Below are 13,800 nucleotides of genomic sequence, written 5' to 3'. Positions count from 1 at the left end.
ACATGTTTTTATACAATCATTCGATTGAGAACATTGGTGACTCGTCAGTCTTTAACCTAAGTTGTTACAGTATTTTATATACTACAGGAAACATGTAATACATACATTGCTTATTATAATAAAAATACAACATTATATTTTAAATCTTTACACACCTATATGAAGTATGGATGTACTGAATGGAATACAAACCACCATTCAAACTATAATTCTATATATAAACATGAATATAAAGTGAACATGTATACTTCATATCTATATGGCTTCGAAAGTATACCATTTGTACTTGTATCCTTACTTCCTATTCCTATTTATAAATTCTTCTAAACTATAACATTTGCTTTTTATTCACTTAGAAATTCTTCTAGACTATAATAACATTTGCTTTTTAGGTATGTGCCAATGGTCTCCAATGTGGATTCCCCAAATACTGACCTTATCTTATTTCTGATCTTCAGAGCAATGTAATATGGAGTATTTTCATATACTGTGAGTCGGTGACAAGGTAGCATGTATTTCAATTTATGTCTAGTCTTCAAACAGATGCGAGTTTTTCTGTTCAAAGAGAAGTATTTCATATACCAAGATGGAAGGGATTGTCATGAAGTCCAGGCTTTCGAATAGTGGTTTGCATGAATGCCTACTATTGGTTCCTGTCATTGCTCTGATTATTTTTTTCTGTAGTTTAAAGATTCGAAGGAGGGTTGTCTTTTCAGCACCCCAAAAAATTATTATTATCTTGTAAGTGTTATGAAGTATGCGTGGTATACAGTTTTCTTCACCGTTAAATCTGTTACTTTGTGCAGTACCCTCATTGAATAAACTGAACTATTTAATCTCTTCAGTAAACTGTCCACATGGTTTTTATTTAAAGTTATCCCAAGAAATTTTACAAAATCAACTGTGGTCAGTTCTTTACCTGAATATTCTATTTGTGATATACATTCAGTAGTTTGTTTGGTCCTGAAGTGTATGATTGGGTTTTTTCAAGATTTAATTTCACGGCATTATCTTTTATCCATTGTTCACGTTCTTGTTGAGTTTGTTTCATGGTCCTTACTAATTCATCAGTGTTTTTGCAGCAGACTACAGCAGTTGAGTCATCTGCGTAAAATACTGTATCTGTTTTTACTTTGCTAGGCATATCATTTATGTAATATAAGAACATAAGTGGTCCTAACATCGAGCCCTGGGGCACACCTGCTTGAATTTCTTTCCAGCTAGAGCAATTTTTCTCTCCTTTTTGGTGTATCACCACCCTTTTGTACCTGTTTTTGAGATAAGATGAAAACCGTCTTATAGATTTTCCATGGAAGCCATAGGTACCCAATCTTTGGAGCCATAGCTTATGGTTTACTGTGTCAAACGCCTTTGAGAGGTTTTTTTAAAAAGAAGAAGAAGAAGAAGAAGAAGAAGAAGAAGAAGGAAAAACAGATACACTTTGTTTATTGTCAAGGCATTTACTTACTTTAGAGATTAGTTCATTTACAGCTTGTAAAGTGTTTCATCCCTTCCTAAACCCATACTGGTTATTGAGAATAATATTACCTTCCTTATTGTACTTTTCTAATTGATTACATACTATTCATTCAACTATTTTAGAGAAAACTGGGAGTATAGACACTGGGCGGAAATTTACTAAATCATCTTGTTTTCCCTTTTTGTAGATTGGACAGACTTCAGCATATTTCAGTCTGTCTGGAAAGCAGCCCTCATCAAATGATTGGTTTATTATTTTACAGAGTTGAGGTGCAATGCTGTCACTTTCTGCCTTTATGATATTTGTTGGAATTCCATCCCAGCCCACACATTTAAGATTTTTTTAAGGATTGTATGATGTTAGCTACTTCATGACATGATACTGCAGTAAATTTAAACTCTCTTGATTCCTGCAGTACTGCATCAGGTCTTATTTGTGGAAGCAAGAAGTTATGAATTTTGTTTGTGTTTATGAAGTACTTATCAAATTCTTCACACATGTGCTGACTGTTAGTAACAGTATTCCCACCAATTTCTAGTTTGTAATTAAAATGTTTTGTTTCTTCAGTACCAGTACCTGTTTCTTTCTTGAGAACCTGCCATACTGCTTCTGATTTATTTGAGGCATTAGCTATATATTTACTGTTTGCCATTTGTTTTGCTTGTTTAGCTACCCAATCAAATATTTTTTTTTTTTTTTGTATTTGATTTTGTACCTAATAAATTCAGCATCATGATTGGTTTTCGCTTTCTTACGCATTTCCCTCTTTCTAATACTAGAGACCCTGATACCTTCCATAATCCATGTCTTACTTTTATTTTATTTATCATGTGTTGATACGAGGGGAAAGTATTTGTTGAAAATGTTCTTGAATTCAGATATTAAAGTGTTGTAATTATTGTTTACTGAACCATGGTTGCTGAAGGTCCAGTGGGTTTCCTTTAATTTCAAGACAAATGTGTTTATATTTGGCTGGCTGAAATTTCTGACCAATTTTACACTTTTTCTGTATTCCCATAATTTTTGCTGCTCACTGTATTATCAATGCTTGAGGCAGAAGTGGCTGTTACCCTGGTGTACTCACTAAAACTTGGTGTTAAGCCGTTTGTAGCCAACAAATCCTTCAGGTTGGTAACAAATCTGTTTTCGTCTCTAATATCTATATTAAAATCAGAACAAATTACAATCTTTTTATATGGTTTCCCTACCTGCAACCTACTTAGCAGAGTTTCAAATTTCTCTAGAAATGCCCTAGTAGCCCAATATTCCGGGACATGATATATGCTTATGATTAGTAAACCGTATTCAGACAGCTCAATGCAACAGCTTTCGAATACCTCTTCCTCATTTAAACAATCGAAAGTCGTTTTGGCTTCGAAGTTTTGTGTCTGTTCAACTAATATACATGATCCCCCATACCCCTGTTTTCCGCAAAAACTCGATGCTAACTTGTATCCTGAGAGTGAATTTAGTAGCTTGACATTGTCCCATTTAAGCCAATGATCATTCAAACATATGACTTTTACAGAGCTTATTTGCCCTAAGCGTATTTCTAAGTTATATAGTTTGTTCATCATTTCTCCCAACACACCACCTATGTTTAAGTGCGTTATGAAGCTGTTTTACTGACTAAAGAATTTACAGTATCTATTAAACCATCGACAAAGTTTACACCTATGTGAGTTTTTATTGCAAATTTACAGTCCCTCACTTTGTTAGTTCTTTCGGACCTAATTCCATAGGAATTGGTCTGCCATATTAGTATATTAGTTTCCCTGTGAAGGAGCTTTCATTGCAATAACAGGTATGTTTTCGTTATCATGAGATATCTGTTCAAGTACATCGTTAATGGTCGCAGCCAATCTTTTCCTACCATGTTTGTTGTGATGCATTCCATGGCATGTAAAACAGTTTCTTTCGTAAGTATCAATATCTATGAGCTTTACATTTACAAATTTGGCACAAAAACTTTTTAACTTATAATTCGTTTGTCGAATTTCTTTGTTAACACACGAACAGTCCGGAAGATCATACCTTTGTGTGAGTGTTGTTACAATTACATTTGTGAAATGCAGGAACCGCAGCACTGTGATCAGCTTCATTTCTGTAAACATTGTTTGCACCCCCTATTATCACCACACTGTCTTTTTTTGAGAGTTCTGAGCAATCTTGGTTAACACTTTTAACCACATTGTCAAAACTGGCACCAGGCTTTACAATGCCTGAGATATGAACATCATTATTTACACTGTTTGTCAAGAGTTCCCATACGTTGCGGCTGTGTCTGTCGCCAAATATTTTCACTGTCTTCTTGTGTTGTATCTTTGTTGTAGAATTGTTTTCACACGACACTGAGAAGACTTCTTTCGACGTTTCTTTATGTCCATAATCTTTCTTAAACAAGAAATTGTCTTCTCTTACCGAGAAGGAGTCTGGTTTGTTTACACTTGGTTCCTTGTATTGAAGTTGTACCTTTGCACCACATGTACACTTATTCTTCAGAGCAGCATATTTGTTGTTTAGAGTAAGTAAATCACTTTGAAGTACTCTGATTTTTTTCGTCTTTTTCCTTGATGGTGTTTCTAAATTTGTTTTCCACAGCATCACTAACACACATGAAACAAGTCCATATGTAGTCCTCGTTTACAAATTTTATGCTTAATTTAGTGCACTTCTCATGGAACCAGCAGTGACAGCCTTTACTCCGAACACCTTTAATCACTTTTTTGCCGCACATCTTACAATTGTTAACACTTTTATAGTCACATTTATTGGAGCCGTCCTCATTTACTGTTTTACCGTACAGCGCCATCTTGCAAGTAAATACTGAGGTGCACTTTAAACACTGAATAAGTATTTATACGATTGGTATCATCAGGTTTGCTTTATGTTTATAAACAACAAACAATTTTTGATCTGGGAATCACAATTAAGTTTAGTAAAGAGGTGTAACTGAGCACATAAATGCCTTTCTGTGAAATTTCCTCAACCCTGTAGTGTGCAGATCCTTCCTGGAGAATGCTAGAGAGGTGAGGCCACATGTAGTTATTTAAGCAGTTCGTAGAATCTGTTGTAATGAGAATTGTTTACTTCTTTAATTCTTTGAAGTTTGTGTGTGAGATATGTGGATGTGCACGTGATGAACTAAAAAAATGCACAAACAGTGCCTTAACTCTTACAGGAATCAGCGGTTAAGCCGCAAGTAATGAGTATAATGGGCGGGGGACACTATGAATATAGTGCAGGACAATAAGTTGGGAATGTGGGTCTCACAGGAGACGTGCCAGAGATAAGTCCCTGCAGTCGCACTATCCTCTGTGTCCTCGGTGGCTCAGCTGGATAGAGCATCTGCCATGTAAGCAGGAGATCCCGGGTTCAAGTCCCGATCGGGACACACATTTTCAACTGTCCCCATTGACTTACATCAATGCCTGTATGCAGCTAGGGGTATTCATTTCATTGTAAGTTATTTTGTACCAGCAGTACTATTGAGTCACAAACAAAACAAGTAGAGATACACTCTTCAATTTTTTAATCTCTATATATTCATCTGTCTGTCTCTATAAGTGATAGCTGGTGGATGTACGAGTTCCACTGAGTTAATATTGTTAAAAATGTGTATTCCAAATTACCATTAAAAGGTGTAAAAGAAACTGATTGAGATAGAAAAGTTTATTCGTAGAATCACGATGACCGTACCCAACTGTTCACTATTCCGCGACACGCCAAGAATCGAGGCAGAGAAGAAAAACTTACGTGAGCAGAAGAGGGGCAATCTGGAACCAGTTCTGTCATACCAAGCTCTATGCACAAAGGCAGTAACAAGAAAAAGAAGTACATAAATTTAAATGCTGAATATTGAGGGTCTGTCGATATTAATGCCAGTTAAAGTTCACTCATGATATGTGTACCTCCGAATTTTTTTTTTTTTTTCAATTGTTGTTTCAATATTTCTTCTTTTATTATTATTATTTTAACAGCAATTTTTAGTCTGTTCCCTATATTTTACATTTTTATTCCTCCAGCTACTATTTAACTGGCACTCATAGGTCCTCCTTGTACGCTGAGTGAATGTCAAGCAGCACCCACAGGAGCGCCTTGGTCCAGGTACCGCCGCAGTTCATCAGAGCCACCTTCATGGTCTCTCAACTAGGCTATTGATCACATGCAGTAGTCTGTCTGTGAGTGATTCTGCAGAAGCAAGATATAGCATTGAATAGGCCCAATTGAAATTGACAGCCCTGATCAATAATAACCATTTTGGTTGTACCAAAGTGGGCATTTCACATCTCTACAAATGTGTGAACAGTTGTCTCAGCTATGACATCACAGATAGATATGACTTCTACCCTTTGTGACATCCTGTTGATCACCAATAGGAGATAACAAAATCCTTCTGACTCCAGCTTAGTTCTGATAATACCAAAGTGGACATGAAAGAATTAAGTTATCGAGATGGGGAAGCATCCAAGGTGAGGCTGTGCATGATGACCTGTCTTGCTATGCTGGAATGCAAGACAGCTTTGCACCCAGACTTGACAATCACATCCGACCTTGGCCCATACGAATATGACCATCACTAAGTGAACCATTGCCTTGATGCCTGTGTAGCTCAGCTCGCATGATCACTTGCATATTTCACAGTGCACTATAAATGGCACCAGTGGTCCAGTGATCGTGGTCTGTTCTGCATAACATCACAGAGCACTGTTGGCTGAGACATTGGAAGAGGCAGAAGTTCCATGTGAAACTTTGTGTCCCATTTTTTAAGAAGATTTCTGTTGCATGGGTCATTCATTTGCTCATTCACCATGTCCTCTTAGTCATATTGGAGGGAAAGTGCATTGATTCTTTAAAGGTGGTCTGCAATGATATTGTTCATGCTTTGGATGTGACAAGTCAGTGGTGTATTGTGCAATAAGGTCTAGATGTCTGAATTGGTGTGGACTGGTGTCATGGGATGTGTTCATGATGGCATCCACCAGAGGTTTGTGATCAGTACACATGGTCACTTGGTGCTCCTCAATATCTTTGCAAAAGTATTTGATGTCCGCATGTACAGTGAGGAGCTCTCAATCAAAAGCTGTCCACTTAGACTGTGAGAAAGGTAGAATCGAAGCAGTTAGGGCACCCCATACACCACCTGCTAAAATTTATCCCTACTGCAGTGTTGCTCACAGCAGTCATGAGGTGAGTTGTGCTTCAGGAAGAGGGATTGTTAAAGTCACTGCCTTTGGTGAACAGTTCTTCACATGATGGAATGCTTCTGTCATCTTGGCAGTCCAGTCGACTTTCTTTTTCCAGTGTTTATTTTTGCCAGCCAAGGAATTCGTGAGAGGAGATGACAGTGCGGCTGCATGAAGAAGTTGTTGCTGATAGATGTTAATGAAGAGTTTCTGGAAATGGAGAGTTTTTCACTATGTCCATGTGATCGGCGTTTGGTTTGATGACTGATGCAATAAGTGCAAGGCCTAAGAACACCTCCATTTGTTGAAGTTGTGATTGTTTCATTACTGACAACACTATCTTGTCATAGCATAGAACTTGTTCTAGGTTATGCGAATGTTCATCATGGATACTGGAGAAGATGACTGTGTCGTCGAGATAGGTGTAGCAGTATGTAAATCGATGAAGCATTCTGTCAATAAAATGTTGCTATGTTTCTGCACTGTTCTTAAGGCCATGTGGCATGAAGAGTTCCTTGTACTTTCCAAAAGGGGTAATGTCCACAATTGTCAGGATGTCATCAGGGTGAACTGATACTAGTATATATGCCCACTTACAAACAATAACACCGAATACTATTACATCATTGAGCACATGTGTAATATGTCCTGGGTGTTAGGTAGAGGATAACTATCAAGTACAGTTCTGGAGTCGAGTACCCTACAGTTACAACTGTCTTTTTAGGTTGGACTGTTGGTGGTCACAGTTCAGTGCACAATTCCAACTAACACTGCACCTTTTAATGTCGCGAGTCAATACGTGATAACTTTATTGCAGTAAGCTACTTTGCAGAACAGTCCATAGCACTGGAGCCATTGGCTGTGAAGGAGACAGCCAGTTGTGTCTTAGCAATGACTCATTCGCATCTGTTGCTATGCTAGCCACGGGAAGCGGTACCTGTGTCACTTCGAGTGACTGAATATTCAAACCCCTAAGAATCTAAATAGACTATATTAAATAATATTTAATATTGTTCAAAGTCGATACACAACCTTTTGTTATTCAAGAGAATGACTAAAAAACTAAGTCAGGAATAATAACAGATTGTGTTTTAGTATCATTTGAAATCATTATAGGAGGTCACAAAATGTTAGGTCAATTTATTTGGATTTTCATATTAAAAACGTTAACTACTTTTCATTTTCATAATATAAAATTCAGAAAAGATATTTATTTAATTAATATCTATTAGTTTTGTTGTTGTGGAATGAATGAGAATGAGAGTGTGTAAGTGGGACATACATAGAAATTCAATATTGTGTATTGTACCACATTACGTAACTGTGTAGTGGGAAGTTGTGTTTACCTCGCATTGCTGATAACATATGTCTAAGAGTACTTGCTTTTGTAAGCAGAATTGCCAGAATAGCTGTTTGCAGATTAATAGTTTTCTAAATAAATTCCCAAATTAGTTTTCCTTTCATTTGGTTTTGTTAAACATCATATATGGAATATTTGGCGAGCAATTTCTTCAATAGAAATCCACTGAAAAGGACTGAATGTGGAACTCAGATATAGTAGCAGAGTATTGACTGTAAAATCGCGTAATTCTTTGGGTTGGACTGAAGTACATTTCTGGCTGCCTTATGTGTGTACTGGGTTGCATGAACTGTGAACTGAGGACAGTGATGTTGTTTGCTAATTACATGTGGGCCGATGCCAGGGTTTTTTTTTAAACTCAAATGTAATAAAAGACTCATTTCAGAATTTTGACATTTTACTGAGAGAACAAAGCAACCACCTTTTGCCCATGGAGTATTATAAGAATTTACAGGATAGCTTGCTACCAGAGTTTACACGAACTTTGCAATGTAAGTATTGACGGCATTTTCTTCAATGCTGCTTTTATGTTGTCAGTGCAGTACATACATACGCAGAGAAACAGGCTGGTGATCTGCCACCATACTGAGGTAGGTGGAACTTTTGCTGTCAACAGTATGACAAAAATCATTGACATTCAGTGCAACAAACAAAACATTAAACCCGCCCCACGGCAATTGGTGCTTTATCGGCTGGGAAAAACAACAGAAAAGTTCAGGTGTGTAGGAACTTTGTAAAAGCAGCAGTGTCGAGTGAACTCATGAAGTATTCAGATGTGCGTGTAAAGGAACTATAGTAGGACAACAGACACGTGTGCAAATGAACTTTTGTCAAGAAATGGCAGCTTGTGGAATGAGGTGGCAGGCTATGTCAGTGACTGCTGAACTTCAAGAGATGGCATTTCTACTGCAGCAGACCGACAGTGGGAGCAGTTGGTGGCCGTGGTGGAAGTAATGGCCCATATTCTAGTCCAATGTAGGCAGAGCTTGGTGGACAGATATGCTGTCCATCTCGCCGTGCAGTTAACCAGACAATGCAAAAGATAAGTAGTGTTCTACTTAGAGTTTTGTGTTTGTGTGTGCAAAAAAACTTTGCAAAATGGCAGAAAAGAATCAGGAAATTGTAGATGAGAAACTGAAGGTAGATTTAGGTAATGTAAATTACGAAGATGATTCCATGGTTGGTAATTTCAGTTTTGATGTATCACAAACCAATGACAGTGGTTTGCCAGATTCATTGAGTTCTAATTATGGTGTAGGAAATGAACTGAGTACGGTGGAAGCTGATATTAAATATATGCATGTAGCTATTACTAAAATGAAACAGGAACCAATGTCAATTGTGGGAGAAACAAGGGATAGTGTGTCGGAAATGCTAATGAATATTATGACAAAAATGAATAGATTGGGTAAAGAAATTAAAACACCATTAAGTTCTGATATTGACACTAAAATTAATAAAATGGATGCTAATATTGACAATAAATTCAGTAGATTGGGTGTTGAGATGGATTCCAAAATGAAAGGTCAGATACAAAAACTTCATTAAGTTCTGAAATAAAGGAGTTACACACTGAAGTTGTTGAAATGGAACCTAAAATGGAAGACAATATTTCTAAATTGAGGGAATCTTGGAATAATGACATGGCTTTGCTTAGTGATAGTATTAAAAGTGATATTAATCATCAAAATGTTAACTACCATAGAGGCTGTATAGTATCTAACAGTGTTGTAGCTTCGTCAGAAATTGCATATGTTACTCACAGACAATTTTTGAGATTTGATTCAAGTAAGAATGTTCATCCAAAAAAATTTTGGAGTGATTTTAAAAATGTATTACCCAATCTTATAATGATAAGCGAAAGATAAGGTTTCATTACGTCTAATCAAATGAGAGAAGCTAGAATCTGGAGAAATTTAGCTTCCAATAAGTATGACAGATTGAAGAGTACTGGGGGAAACCGAAGCAAATGGAAGTGTTGGACAAGTTTTGGTCTGGGGAAAGGTATGACCCCAAGAAAGATCGTATTAAAAGTTTTGTACAAAAATGGGTGACTACTTTGTCCTATTTAACTGCTAAGGTTGAAACAAAACAAATAATTATGGGAACAGAGAACAAGTTGCCATTGTATTGGTGAAATAAGATCATTTCGGCACCCAGGGATGACACTGACCAGTTTATTCATTATTTGGAAAGGGTGGAAAATATTTTAAAAGAGGAAAAACATACTAGGAGAGATTTTAATCCTCCCGCTAGACCCAATGAAAACAGAGCGGAAATCAACATAAACGGGATCAGCGTGCAGCAAGCGAACAGTTATAGAGGCAGATACCAGGGGAAAGGGGGCTCTGCTGTGAATAGGTTCAGTGACCGACAGTACTACGATTACCATCAGCTGCAGACCGATGACATAACGGATAGGCGCAGCCCGTCAGGTGACAGAAACGTCAGAGGCAATGATGTCACACAGCAGGGAAACAATTAGCGGTCTGTTTTCAGACTGCAACCATACAATTTAAACCTGCTAGTGACACCCTTTGAGAAAGAGGCAGCTACAAAATGTTTTGGAAGTAATGTTAATGAAATCAGGAGAGCAGAGGAGAGTGACACTGAAAAGCAATTTATTTATTTAGAAAACGAAATAGCATTTCGTGAAAGGGAAAGTTCAAATAAAGATCACAGGAGCTGTGATAAGAAGGAACTAAATACAGAAAGTGAAGACTCAGATCAGGAGGAGGGGGTGAATCAGCATTGTGAAACAGACGTGGGACTACTTATAGACTGTGGAATTAATACTATGCAAATACAAGAGGAGGTTCTGAACAAGTTGAATCAAGTAATTTCAGAAAGTGAAGAAGAAGAGATGGAAGAGGAGGAAGAAGGAGATGATATAAATAATTCTGACAACACCTTGGACAGGGTTGCAGGAGCAGAAGTTAGTACAGAGGATGAAAAGTTAGAGAGATGTTTTGATTTATCTATAGTGGATCGGATTGTAAAAGCTGCCACTATTAATGAAGTAAATGGGTGTGTGTGTGTGTGTGTGTGTGTGTGTGGTTTGAGGTTTTCGGGCACTAAACAGCGTGGTCATCAGCACCCAAACGCATAGAAACAGGAACACATGCAGTGAAGGGACGCAGACGGACAGCGAACAAGGAGAATGGCTAAAAGACACAGACCTGACGCAGTTACAAATCCTCACATACAGAGGCAAAACAAGAGGAGGATCCAGTTAAGATAAATGTACTCTCCACAGAAAAGGTAGGTTTTGATAGGCATGAAGTTTGTTGTTGTTGTTGTGGTCTTCAGTCCTGAGACTGGTTTGATGCAGCTCTCCATGCTACTCTATCCTGTGCAAGCTTCTTCATCTCTCAGTACCTACTGCAGCCTACATCCTTCTGAATCTCCTTATTGTATTCATCTCTTGGTCTCCCTCTATGATTTTTACCTTCCACGCTGCCCTCCAATGCTAAATTTGTGATCCCTTGATGCCTCAAAACATGTCCTACCAACCGATCCCTTCTTCTAGTCAAGTTGTGCCACAAACTTCTCTTCTCCCCAATCCTATTCAACACCTCCTCATTAGTTATGTGATCTACCCATCTAATCTTCAGCATTCTTCTGTAGCACCACATTTTGAAAGCCTCTATTCTCCTCTTGTCCAAACTAGTTACCGTCCATGTTTCACTTCCATACATGGCTACACTCCATACAAATACTTTCAGAAACGACTTCCTAACACTTAAGTCTATACTCGACGTTAACAAATTTCTCTTCTTCAGAAACGATTTCCTTGCCATTGCCAGTCTACATTTTATATCCTCTCTACTTCAACCATCATCAGTTATTTTACTCCCTAAATACCAAAACTCCTTTACTACTTTAAGTGTCTCATTTCCTAATCTAATTCCCTCAGCATCACCCGATTTAATTTGACTACATTCCATTATCCTCGTTTTGCTTTTGTTGATGTTCATCTTATATCCTCCTTTCAAGACACTGTCCATTCCGTTCAACTGCTCTTCCAAGTCCTTTGCTGTGTCTGACAGAATTACAATGTCATCGGTGAACCTCAAAGTTTTTACTTCTTCTCCATGAATTTTAATACCTACTCCGAATTTTTCTTTTGCTTCCTTTACTGCTTGCTCAATATACAGATTGAATAACATCGGGGAGAGGCTACAACCCTGTCTCACTCCTTTCCCAACCACTGCTTCCCTTTCATGCCCCTCGACTCTTATAACTGCCATCTGGTTTCTGTACAAATTGTAAATAGCCTTTCGCTCCCTGTATTTTACCCCTACGACCTTCAGAATTTGAAAGAGAGTATTCCAGTTAGCACTGTCAAAAGCTTTCTCTAAGTCTACCAATGCTAGAAACGTAGGTTTGCCTTTTCTTAATCTTTCTTCTAAGATAAGTCGTAAGGTTAGTATTGCCTCACGTGTTCCAACATTTCTATGGAATCCAAACTGATCTTCCCCGAGGTCCGCATCTACCAGTTTTCCATTTGTCTGTAAAGAATATGCGTTAGTATTTTGCAGCTGTGACTGATTAAACTGATAGTTCGGTAATTTTCACATCTGTCAACACCTGCTTTCTTTGGGATTGGAATTATTATATTCTTCTTGAAGTCTGAGGGTATTTCGCCTGCCTCATACATCTTGCTAACCAGATGGTAGAGTTTTGTCATGACTGGCTCTCCCAAGGCCATCAGTAGTTCTAATGGAATGTTGTCTAATCCCGGGGCCTTGTTTTGATTTAGGTCTTTCAGTGCTCTGCCAAACTCTCCAAGCAGTATCTTATCTCCCATTTCGTCTTCATCTACATCCTCTTCCATTTCCATAATATTGTCCTCAAGCACATCGCCCTTGTATAAACTCTTTATATATTCCTTACACCTTTCTGCCTTCCCTTCTTTGCTTAGAACTGAGTTTCCATCTGAGTTCTTGATATTCATACAAGTGGTTCTCTTCTCTCCAAAGGTCTCTTTAATTTTCCTGTAGGCAGTATCTATCTTACCCCTAGTGAGACAAGCCTCTACATCCTTACATTTGTCCTCTAGCCATCCCTGCTTAGCCATTTTGCACTTCCTGTCGATCTCATTTTTGAGATGTTTGTATTCCTTTTTGCCTCCTTCATTTACTGCATTTTTATATTTTCTCCTCTCATCAATTAAATTCAATATTTCTTCTGTTACCCAAGGATTTCTATTAGCCCTCGTCTTTTTACCTACTTGATCGTCTGCTGCCTTCACTACTTCATCCCTCAGAGCTACCCATTCTTCTTCTACTGTATTTCTTTCCCCCATTCCTGTCAATTGTTCCCTTATGCTCTCCCTGAAACTCTCTATAACCTCTGGTTCTTTCAGTTTATCCAGGTCCCAACTACTTAAATTCCCACCTTTTTGCAGTTTCTTCAGTTTCAATCTGCAGTTCATAACCAATACATTGGGGTCAGAATCCACATCTGCCCCTGGAAATGTCTTACAATTTAAAACCTGGTTCCTAAATCTCTGTCTTACCATTATATAATCTATCTGATACCTTTTAGTATCTCCAGGATACTTCCAGGTATACAACCTTCTTTTATGATTCTTGAACCAAGTGTTAGCTATGATTAAGTCATGCTCTGTGCAAAATTCTACAAGGCGGCTTCCTCTTTCATTTCTTCCCCCCAATCCATACTCTCCTACTATGTTTCCTTCTCTCCCTTTTCCTACTGACAAATTCCAGTCACCCATGACTATTAAATTTTCGTCTCCCTTCACTACCGTA

General features: G+C 37.9%; 1 non-coding gene across 1 annotated transcript; it reads left to right on the top strand.

Moving 5' to 3' along the window:
* The first annotated feature begins 4,799 nt into the window (after positions 1-4,799).
* Trnat-ugu lies at positions 4,800-4,874 on the top strand. The gene has a single exon. It is a non-coding gene; the product is annotated as a tRNA-Thr (tRNA).
* The last annotated feature ends 8,926 nt before the right edge of the window (positions 4,875-13,800 follow it).

The sequence above is a fragment of the Schistocerca americana genome, chromosome 4 (genome assembly GCF_021461395.2).
Source record: "Schistocerca americana isolate TAMUIC-IGC-003095 chromosome 4, iqSchAmer2.1, whole genome shotgun sequence".
Lineage (NCBI taxonomy): Eukaryota > Metazoa > Arthropoda > Insecta > Orthoptera > Acrididae > Schistocerca > Schistocerca americana.
The sequence above is the reverse complement of the archived record's forward strand: the minus strand, read 5'-3'. Positions and strand labels throughout refer to the sequence as shown.